Raw genomic sequence first — 12,834 nt, 5'->3', positions numbered from 1 at the left:
TTTATTCTACAAGATTCCAGGAAGTTCCAGACTCCTCATTCTCCCCAGGCTCTCTTGTACACGGACAAGAGGATGCGATCATTTTTCAGTGCCCTTGTCCCCTGAGACCGACACTGGCCGTCTAAGCCGGACCTCGGCAGGCTGGTATAAGAACCTTGCCCCTGATTGACTGCACGCGCAGGTCCCTGCTGTCGTATTAATTTTCATTTTGACTGCTGGAGCCTCTACAAATCTCATCAATGCTGTCACGGACTGTGGCGGCGTGCATGTGATTCAGGCCCTGAGCCCGCGTGAGCGTTCGTCTGCCTGATGTGATGCTTATTCTGATTCTCTTTGTTCAGGCCATGTAATGAATAGCTATTGATGTCAGAAGAAAACCTGTCACTGTTTGCGTGTTGCTGAAGAACAGAAAAGGCGGAGACCTGAATGGCCCTTTGCCAAACTGAAAACTTGAGTAAAACTATAGAGACTATAAATACTATATCTTGTCTTAAAGATGCACATTTTTGTATCACTTTAATAGTAGGAAAAGTACTTTTGACCAATATGGTTAAACAATAAAATGGTTAGGTATTTTATTGAATCTTATAATTTTTTATTAAAATCAAATGAATGGCCAAATGCAACTATAATTAATTTCATATTTTAAATATTTTTTTGGACACTCCCAGCTAACAAAAATGTTTTGCTAATGTTTATTAATTTATGAAAACTTTATTTCTGAATGTTCTCTGGGCATTCAAAAAATAATGTTTCTTTGCTGCCGTTTTGAGAACATTGGTAAAGACCAGGGGCCTCATTTATAAAGTGTGCGTACGCACAAAACGGGGCTGGAAACGTACGTACGCCAGTTCCCACGCAAAGGTTGTGATCTATAAAAAACAAACTTGACGGGAGAATGTGCGCACCTTTAAGCAAACTTTGATAACTTTCAGGTCTCATTTATAAAACTGTGCGTAGGAACCTTACTAAAAGTGTACGTGCGCCCGAAAGCCAAAAATGGCGTACGCAAAGAAATATTCAGATTTATAAAACCGTTCGTACGCCAGAACCTGCGCAGAATTCACTTTATAAATCCCAGTCAGCGGAAGATTGTGCGCACATGCGTCTCCTCCCCGACATAACCATATATGGAGCTTACAACGCCTCGTTTTACTATGCAGATCCTCATCTGCATATCATTTGCATATGATTATTCATCCACGTGATAACGTTTAACGGTACAAGACACATTACATTAGTAAAAATCATGTAGTTGCCTATCCTTGCCTTGTTTTTGAATACATAAATCAAATAGTGTAAAATACATTTCAGAGAAAGTTTTTCTCAATCTTTTCCACTGGCCGAATTGTATTTTTAATTGATTTATATTTTTAATGGAAACAGATAGGCCTTGGGCATTATTTGCACAAAACTATTTTCTCAGACAATCTGGTATTATCATGATAAGCAATTATCTTTGTGGTTAAAACATTAAAACACAGCACGCCACAGGAAAAGTGTTCAAAAACACCGCATCCACAACAAATATTTCTATTGACTGAATTTGAATATAAAAATGTTGTAACTTCTCAGTATTTCATGTTTAAGTGTTTAACTCCATTAATTTGAATGGCATATTTAATCTAAATGTTTATATCAGAAGTAAAACATAGTTTAAATCATTCTTTTATTTATTTAAACTGTTATTTGCGTCAGTTTCACTAAACGGCCCAATGCGCTCGCTGGCGCGAACATTTAAGAAGGGATGGATATTTGCTTCAAGTGACAGGCTTGGTGAGTGAAATTATATTTGTATTATCTTTCTGTATATGTTTAATTTTCTTTAGATTTTCTGTCTAAAAGTGACCAAAAAGACACTTAACTCCAGCTCACCATCGGTGTCGCCAATTCCCTTTGTCTCCAGAATGTGCGTACGCACGGCTCAAAGTTTGCTTAAAGGTGCAAACATTCTCCCGTCAAGTTTGTTTTTTATAGATCACAACCTTTGCGTGGGAACTGGCGTACGTACGTTTCCAGCCCCGTTTTGTGCGTACGCACGCTTTATAAATGAGACCCCAGATAACTTTGAATGAATATTCTATTATTTGTTCATAACTTTGAGGGAACCTTGCCAGAATGTTCTGAGAATGTTCCCTATTAGCTGGGCTTTTGGTGCAAGGCACATTCAATTAATCATGGGTGACAAATACCTTCAATTGCACTGGAAATGTTTTCTTTGGCATGATGCTTCATCCATGCAGATAGTCGACTCGTATCCATGTGCAATAAATGACTAAACGAATAAAAAAAGACTTACGAAGCATGTTGACTACATGAACTGAATATTATAGTGTTTCTGTCTGGTCATTCCAGGCTTACTGTATCGGCTGGCTCCGAACCCTCTGTAGGCAAGATGAGCTCCATCTGTTGCTCTCAGAAGGATCAATAGTTGTGATTTCTAATGATGTCTAAAAGCTCTAGGTAACTTGAGCATTCTGCCCAAAGCCCCACTGCTTGCCTTCAACTGCCACTGAAGATCAACCCTCGTGCCCATGCAGAGGTCACCCAATCTCTCTTCTGGACTGATCAAATGCACAGTTCTGATTGTGTAGCGCTAATATGGGAGATTAGAGAGTCATTTCTAATGTACAGTACAGTGGCATGTCCACATCATGAATGTGAATGTCTTAGCTAAAAAAAATATTTCAAATTAAATTTTATATCAGTATCATAATTAAGTGAATATAGGTATGAATTTTGAATGATTTTCTCAATTTTAAATAATTTACCCAAGTGTAAACTCCTTGTCAGGTGTAGGCCTGTGTTAAGGACTCTTATTTTGATATTCTGTTTCATTTCCTTTAGTTCCTGTTTCCTTGGAGTGTTTAGCTTCATCTTCCTTGGTTACTTATTATGTCCTCGTTTGTATACCCTTGGTTTCCTATTATTATCACCTGTGAATTGTTGTGTTTGCCAAGAACAATCCCATTTCAGTTCAGTTCTTTGGTCGGTTCTCATTTATGAATGGTGGTTTTGTGATAGGCGTGTCCGACTTCAAGCGCCTCCTGCGCAGACTAATCGTTCCACAAGAGCAATTCTCAAGCACACAGAGCCATAGATATCATATAAAGGCTAGATGTCTTAAGGCGGAGTCACTTCCGGCATCACCGGCGGCCATCTTACCACAGGGCGCTGTGAATTAAGGTAAGTGAGCAGCACGCACACAAATCCTCTTATCTCTGTGAAATCTTGACGGATTTACAAACGGTTTGGTTTCTTACAAACGTCATTACCGTGGCTATAATTCTTTCATATGGAAGTCCATTTGTATAATTATTCATATGTATGCAGTTTCATAGCTACATCTCTGATGTTAATAACAAAGCAAACCGTTTGAAAATCGGTAGAAAATTGAGCAAGTTATGGTTATTTAAAAGTACATGCACCATGTTACGAGTGAGTGGTTTGATGGCCGCCGTGTGCGGACGTCGACCTCCATTGGCCAGCAGCACGGACGAGACATCTAGCCTTTATATGATATCTATGCACAGAGCCATCTACTCTCTAATCGCTCTCACGGTACTTTGGCAAGTTCACACTCTCAGTCAAAATCCAAATATTTGTGTATCCGATTGGAGTCTGAATCTAAAATTATTGACTGTCCACATTGTGCATCGCAAAGTCTCTTCAGAACCGTTTTGTGAGTCCATGCCGCTCTTTCGTTTTCTGTAATATCTGTAATATCTGCAGTGGTTTCTATAGCAATGACGTTGTGTTGGTAGCTATACACCAAGAACAACAACAACAGCAACATGGAAAATAAATTGACAATGACAGTGTCTTAAATGACAATGTGTAGCGGCTGTGCTGGACTGCTATGAGGCAGCGTCAGAACCGTAAGAGGCTGGTATGAGCAGCTTTATTCTGTGCTGTCGTCTCCACCGGTTTTAAAACATGTCTCCATTATATTTTCTGTTCGTCTGGTACTTTGCAACATAACAACCTTATTTCTGCAGCGACTTTTAGCTTGTTTGCTATAGCAACGTCTGACATTTACGTTTTACGTGGTGTGAGAAAGTCACATAAACCACGTTAAATCTCATCAGATCAGTCAGACTGAATCGGATTTCCAGGAATGCAATTTGAATAGGATCTGAAACCACATATGAATGTAGCTTGAGGCGAATGCAAAAAAAAGGCTACTATAGCTAAATCTCATTGGATTTCAATCGAATATGCACAACAATCGGATTTGGACTGACAGTCTGAACATAGCCTTCGATTGATCACTGATTGATCTGCGCAGCGCCGCTTCAAGTTGAACACACCTAATGTCCCCTGTGTTTCTCCTGAGTGTTACTGGAATGCTAAATAAAGACAGTTTGTTTGGCTACACGTACGCCTCTTTGTGCGTGATGCAATGCAAATTTGCAATTCAAAGAAATATCCCAGGTGTTTTTTCACTTCCTTTCTCTAATCCCTGTAAATTCTCTCAGCAATGTGCAAACAATCAAGTCAACAATGAATTCTGGCATATCCTTTTTATTGAAAAACCTCCTTACATTACACAAACATGTTCATCTTTTGTGAGTTACAGAGTTCAAAATGAACTGCATAACTCTTGCCAGAATGGCTCAAATTTATAGCCATGAAAAACAGAGTAGAAATGTCAAGATCTACCTTTTCACGTCAATTCAAATGAATCAATAGATACTGAAACAAGAAAAATATCACATTATGAACATGGGGGAAGATACCCTCCTTCAGAAAAATCTGGATTTAATTTTAAACTGTAACATATTTAGATATAAATTTTGAAAGTGCATGATGATGATGCATCAGCCAATGTGTTATTACAGGAAATTAATAGAAACATTTGATAATTTAGTTGTAATAACACAAAATATATTAAAAGAGGGGTAAGATGGCCCCTATGGGGTAAGTTGGCTCTCTACCTGGATAAACTGTATTCTTTTATATAATATATATTTTTTGTATAATATAAAATACTAAATCAACTATTCAATTAAAAAAGTTATTTAGACAAATTAGCTGAATAATAAAATAACCGATGACAGACAAAGTAGAATCCCAATAAAACAGATTTATCTGAAAGGTAAAATTATTATGACTTATATACAGACTTATTACATATTTAATTGCCCATATTTTAATTAAAGAGATAAGTCATAATAGAAACACTGTGAAATCAAATTGAATGATACTAACCTACAGTATAAGTTTTAATTAAAGCAAATATGTCTGAAATGTACATTAATGGAAATATTAAATAATAACCCAATTAATCACAGACACAAAAGAGTTTGATTACAGTATATAGATCACTATTTTTCAGAGACACATCAATTAATCTCAAAACTGTTTTGAATGACTCAATCTCATAAATGTTAAAATTCAGATCAAATGACAAAATTGAAAATAGCGTATCCATTCATCAAAAGTGCAGAGATGAGATTTTGTGGTCATCTATGGTCATCTTTCCCCATAAGCATGTACAGTAATTCAGGACATACGCCTAGACCTGCATGCATCTGCGAACTTGCACATAATCCTGCATAGAAGAATCAACTTTTGAAAAAGCAATAAACAGAAGAAAAAAAAAATATAAGAAAGTGTTCCATCCTCTTTTATCCTGTCCAACTGATGGAGCCCTTTTCATTCTGTTTCCCTTTCCTCTTCTCCAGGAAAAGGGACAATTAGCATTTAGATAGGAAGTACTTTCATATCTCCCAGACACTGCATGGCTGGCCCTTTCTGGAAAACTCTTCATACCCGGGAGACACAGAATCAGTGGCAGCAGCCTGAAGCAGCACTGCCACTCGTACCTGAAGGATGGCACCTGGACCCTGTCCTCTTGGGGCTGTCTGTCATTTCTCTTAAATGGGCTCCATGGCTCTCAGCTGTATACATATACGTGTTTGTGTGTGTGTGTGTGTGTGTGTGTGTTTGTGTGTGTGTGTGACTTGAGCACAGACAGACTTGATCAGAGGTCCTGCTGGGCTCTGCATGCCTGTCAGCCTGCAACAGCCTGTAAACACTTTCCCAGAGCAGCTAGACACATACACCAAAAAAATATGGTTCATTAGTCATATTCATAGGAGAAAGGCTGAATATATATACAGTATATATATATATATATATATATATATATATATATATATATATACATATTACATATATATATTATATGTAATAGCCTATGTAATATTTTTATATTATTTGAAAATTGAATAATTTCTGAAAATTCATCCCCTTTTTCCCCCAAAAATACTACTTTATATGCAATTTAATAAAAATAATAATAATATAACACAATTTGAATGTAATATACTATAAATATGAAGCATAATATAATACATAGCTATATGAAAGGTTCGGGGGAAACAACTCTATAGGCTGTGAGGGATAGACTTGCCGTGTTTCCAATGGCATCCACTGTTAAAAGCTCACAGCCTCGCTTTCATTCCCATTAAAAAAGAAGATGGCGCTGCTGTGAATAAGGTCTTTAGGCCTACTTTTATTAGGGAATGAACCATGAAGCACCATAAATGACGTAATCAAATAAAAAAAACGCAGTAGGCTACAATATAATGTGACTATATTAATTTATAGTCATTGGCTATAGATAGCCTATAGGCCTACAACATCTTTCTTTCTTTTATTTATTTTTTTATTTAGTGAAACCATTTAGTTAAAGTAGCCTAGTGTATGAAGATCGACTCGACTGAGTCAAATGCAATGTGATTCACTGACTAATTCATTTGTTCACACTTCACATTGATTTTGACGATTAAATCAGGCTACGATAAGTTTAAATAACTCGGACTGATAGCTTGAACAGAAGCATATATCGATTAATAAGCTTTTTAGTTTACGTAAATAGTAGGCCAGAAGGTTTATATAAAATCGTTATTAAATAGGCTAAGACGCAGGCTTTTTGCGCGGGAATATAGGCCTACCGCACGTGAAAGTGGCGCAGCTGTTTACGGAATTCTCCTCTCACAGTTTAACTCTGCTGTTGTTGAGATATTTAGCTTCAGAATAACACATAAATATGTCTGACAAGAATCCACCAGTGATCACAAGTTGGCTTTTATACATCTTGCTCTTGAATTGTGCCCAGCGCTCTACTTCTTGAACACAACATCTCACATAGCACACATTGAGGGCAAGCGTGCAAACGAAGAGCTGTTTATCCCTGCCAACCGGGAACAACGGCGAAACGAAAAACATAAAGCTCAGAGCAGTTTCAGCATCTTTATCTTTAGAAAGTGTCAGGCCAGGCTGCCTGCAAATCCCTGGACTGGGAATTGAAAATGCGCGCTTTGGCAGTCGTAATGCCATCTGCCTGCGGGGCATCATGTGACGGCTCGCCGGGGCGCCGCCAGGATAGAGCACGTGATGTGACGCGGAGTCAGCACACACCTGCGTGAAAACAGCTGGCTGCCTGCGGGACAAAAATAAAAGAGTCTTTGGGCTCCGCTTCAGAGTGCGTCAGCACTGGTACTCTGATTAATTTATATTTACCTAAGACTTTTTCTAGCATACTGCTGTTAGCTCATTGATGGAGTGCAAGACGGAATTAAGAGTGGAATTCAACAACATTTTTCTTTTTTTAAATCTTAATAATTTAATCAATTTAATTATTATAAGAAACCGAAGTTAGATTTAAAAATAAACTTGCTCATTCACTTATATTATGACATAGCTGTGATTTAAAAAAAAATTCGAGTCAACTTTAGTTAAACATTCTACTAACTAAGTAACTTGTCAAATACTAGTCATTAGATCAGTAGACTGTCTGCTTAAAGTACAACTGATTAACCCTAACCTAACTTAAACTCTAATACAAGCTAATTAACATAGTTGCAAATGAATGGGTTAGTTGGCATTTTAAAATTGAATAAACAGCCATGTCGTATTAGAGTGGATTATTGCGATAAATAAGAGAAGATTATAAATGCAATAAATATCATTATATAAATGATTATAAATAACAATAATAAAATAATAGCCTATACATATTTAAATGAATTCATGAATATTTTCAAATAATTTACCTTGGATAAAGCTACTCTGCTTTGAAACTCCAATAACCTAACCCAAGACACACTTGACTTTCTTCGTTTTAACACTGTAGTTCTAGGAAACACTATGGGCTATAATCAAAATCTTTTGTGAAATGTGTTCACTCTGAGCTCTAGATCATAGATTACAAAATTAGCCATGCAAACAGAATTAATCATTGTCATTTGAAGCAGCATGTGCAGATGGCTGCATATGTAATACGAGTCTGATTAATTCTTCAGTCCTGATCTGTGCGTATTGAAAATGTAGTCAAATTCTGACATGAAAAGAAGGACAGTTCAGTGATGGCCACAGGAGGAGTGGACCCACAACAGATGAGCCACCCTGACCCTAAACAGACCACACCCCTCGGCTCTTATCGCAGTGGAGGAATCCCATGGGACACGACCCATTAAACCCTGTTATCTAGATATAGAGAACATGAGAGAGCAGGACCATTGATCCGTCAGAGGAGGGGGGTGGAGAGATGGCTATCATCTCTTGTCTGCTGGCTGATCTTCCTGGGGAGGCTGACATTTTTGGAGGTCCTCAGAAACCTGGAGGTGACACCTCTTTGTCATAAGACAGCTGCTTTGTGTTCATCTGACGTCGTTCTTGGCCCAAACCTCAGCGCATCGACCATTTTCTAAATGAACATTGACCTTAACCGGGCCAGCCGCTCTTTTCCTGATCTCAACCACTATAGAGAAGACTTTTAATTGTAGACTGAGATGAAGTTCCTTTCAGCATGGTGCCATGCAAGAAGCTCTGCAGATGAAAGTGATGCGCAAGCTCTATGAACTGCGTATCCGGAGGAGAGACGTGACTCAGATGCACAGATAAAAGAACCCCTGTGCTTGACGATTAGCGAGATTGACAGAACTGCAGAATGCACTTCGCTACTTCAGTTCACTTGTCTTGACAGCTTTATGTTAGAAAGAGTAAAGCTGGAGAACGAGCTCGATTTTAAATGTATTACTGTAATTTGGTACATTACCGTTCAAATGTTTGGGGTCAGTAGATTGATCTATTTAATTTTTTTGGAAGAAATAAAAACGTATATTCATTGAGGATGAATTAAAGGGATATTTTTTGGGAAATAGGCTCATTTTACAACTCCCCCAGAGTTAAACAGTTGAGTTTTACCGTTTTCGAATCCATTCAGCCGAACTCTGGGTCTGGCGGTACCACTTTTAGCATAGCTTAGCATAGATCATTGAATCGGACAAGACCATTAGCATCACTCTCAAAAAAATGACCAAAGAGTTTCAATATTTTTCCTATTTAAAACTTGACTCTTCTGTAGTTACATCGTGTACTAAGACCGACGGAAAATGAAAAGTTGCGAATTTCTAGGCTGATATGACGCAGCGCCTGAAAATAGTCCCCAGCTCGGTAACTTCCAACGTGACCGGGACTAAGTTTGTCTAACCTATTAGACCTATTTCCAGGCGCTGCGTCATATCATTACGCCTGCTAGACTCATGGTACGGCAGCAAAGTTTCTTGATTATTACGCAGGAATGAGAGTATAGTTCCTAGCCATATCAGCCTAGAAAATCGCAACTTTTCATTTTCCGTCAGTCTTAGTACACGATGTAACTACAGAAGAGTCAAGTTTTAAATAGGAAAAATATCGAAACTCTTTGGTCATTTTTTTGAGAGAGATGCTAATGGTCTTGTCCGATTCAATGATCTATGCTAAGCTATGCTAAAAGTGGTACCGCCTGACCCGGAGTTCGGCTGAATGGATTCGAAAACGGTAAAACTCAACTGTTTAACTCTGGGGGAGTTGTAAAATGAGCTTATTTCCAAAAAAAGTGGAGAATCTCTTTAAATTGATCAAAAGTGTAAAGACATTTATTATGTTACACTTCACATTTATCATTTCTACTTAAAATAAATGCTGTTCTTTTGAACTTTCTATTAATCAAAAAATGTATAACAGTTCCCAATTTGTTCAACTTTGATGATAATAAGACATTTCGTGAGCACCAAAAAGCTTTGTCATCCCTGGAATAAATTACATTTTAAAATACATTAAAATAGAAAACAGTTAAGTTGTAATAATATTTCATAACATTACTCTTGTTTACTGTTAACCCTCTGGTGCTGTTCAGTCATTTTTTACCGAAAAGTTTCATCGGAATGGTACAAAACTAAAGGTTTTGGCACTTGCTATGTGAACACACACACACACACACACTCAATTTTTTAAATATCAACCTCAAATATAGAGCACAACATGTTTAGATTTAGATTGATTTTCTTACAGTTTTAGAGTAAAACGTATTTTGGAAAATAGGCCTATATATTTCATTTACAATTTAAAAATAGATTTTTTTTGTGCATTTTTCATAATAATAGGCCTAAGCTTTTTTTTCACTTTTGCAACTTTTTTTTCACTTCAGCAATAATCTGCCAAGTGTCTTCTTTAAAAAGAGACCAAACTTAAGTCTATGCTCCAAAGCATTCAAGATTTGCGACGTTTTAAGTTGGAAATTTCATTTTCTGGTCAATAGTATTTTAGTCCCATAAAATCGCCTAAAAATTCAAAATATTAAATAAAAAACATTATCAAACTAAAATATAGTATATTCATTAGCCTACATTGAAATAGAAAAAATAGGTCATTTTTGACTGTCACATGAGCAGCACCAGAGGGTTAAATAAATGCAGCCTATAGGTGAGCAAACTTATATCTATATTTACATTATATATACAATCAACACTAAAGGTGACCCAAATGATTCATCCGGAAACATGACCTCACAAACTTGCCATCATGTTTTACTACCTTCAGATACTTTCTGCATGATAAAGCAGAATTTTAATATTTCAGACCCATTGTAATGTCTAGTTCCAGTCTATAAAAATAATTTATACAGATAATAATTGAAAAAAATGTATGTGTTTTAAAAAGTGAAACAGGTAGAAATAAATGACGGCGGCTCACATCAGAAAACCCAATTATCTGCTGTCTTAGAAAACACCAGATGACAGCAGAAGTAATGAAATGCGTATTTGAAAGATTAATATCTCTGACTTTGAGGACCTAAATGAATTATTAATAGCATATGTATTTATTTTCGACCCCCTTCCCTTGCGTGGGGTGATTAGTTACTCTTCATTTCTTCATGCTCAGTGGCGAAGGCACCCGTGGCACCACACTGTCAAGAACGGGACGAGTGAAGGAAAGGGGGAGGGAGGTTTGTCTCTGTGACATGTGAGCTAATTGACTTCCAGTGGCATCCACCCATTGTGCCAGCTGGGGCTGTTCAGTCTGCTTTCGTTTGGCCTCAGGGAAACCCTCCCGCCTCCTCCCACTTCCCACATACGTGGATTTAAAAGAGTGGATGTTTGGATGGACAGACAGAAGGACGGAAAACATCTTTCCATTGCACCTTTCCACCATGCATGGCATTAGCGTTGTATTGGATTGGTGTAGATGCCGTAAGTGACATTAATTATTGAGAGCTTGATGAGTGATGGAAGCTGTAGCTTTTAAGCACAGAGTGCCTCCTGACGCTCGGACCAGGGCCGTTTGACAAATGAATGGTAATAAGATTACTCACGGCTGCTTTTTGTTTTTCCTCCTTGATAAATGATCAGTGGGTGACGAACGTCACATGTCCCTGATTAATGTTGAAAAGTAGAAATATGCATTTATCATACCATAGTATCGCTGGAATCTCTGGCGGCTTCCTAATTTATTTATTTATTCTCCTTTGTTTATGTACATGAAGGTGGAACAATTATGATTTGATTGTTTACTGGTGAGAAGAAGAAAGTTGAAATATGAAAAAAAACAGACAAGTCACAAAACACAAGTCTTAGAAATACAGTCTTTGTGTTTGTTTTCTTTATTTTTTGAAAAATATATTTAAAAAACACTAATATATATAATTTTTGAATCATCAATATCAATAAATATAAAATGAATATGCATTTTCTTGTAGTTACCTGAACTACCTTGCCTTTTCATAGAAGGGTAAACATATATATTACAAAAAAATACTACCACACTGAAATTCACTGATGAGCAAAGTCTAATTTTAATATGATCAATATTTGAAATTATATATATATATTTCTTTATTTAAAAGATATACTTAGGAATACTATTAGATATTGTATACTTGGGCCAAAAAAGTGGATTTGACCCATATCTCTCGCAAACAATCAAATAGAAGACGTTTGTTCACATCATGTCTGTTTGAATTGCATTTTTAATGTATCTTTAGATCTGGACAAAAAAGATGTCTGTGACATCATTGACCCATATCTGTAGTGGACATATCTAAAGTGACAGTGTTTGATGAATGTCATGCAAACACAATAAACACACACACACACACACACACACACACACAAAAGCAGCTATAGTGGACTGGAGAATGACTGATTGCATATGGAGCACTCAGTGAGATTGAACACAGAATCTGGAACAGATGTCACCTGACAGACAGCTGTACGTCCATCAGCCAGGATCAATATTGGTCATGTTTTTCAGAGAGACAGAAGGAAAGGGTTGGAGAACAAGGCATGTTTATAGCCTTTCTAGTGTAGAGGACAAACCAGACACAGCAGCAACCACCAGCAGGCCTATTTGTTTTTCACATAGTGACTGTGTGACCCTTATCTTATTTGGTCTGACACCCTATTAGAAGAGCTGGCATTACTTTTCCATATATATTTAAGTGGTCAGTCACTTAAGCTGAACTGAAGTGTATCATCCAGAGTGATGTCATCAGAGTAGGAGGGG

This window comes from Rutilus rutilus, assembly GCF_951802725.1.
Source record: "Rutilus rutilus genome assembly, chromosome: 22".
Taxonomy (NCBI): domain Eukaryota; kingdom Metazoa; phylum Chordata; class Actinopteri; order Cypriniformes; family Leuciscidae; genus Rutilus; species Rutilus rutilus.
Note: the sequence above shows the minus strand (reverse complement) of the source record.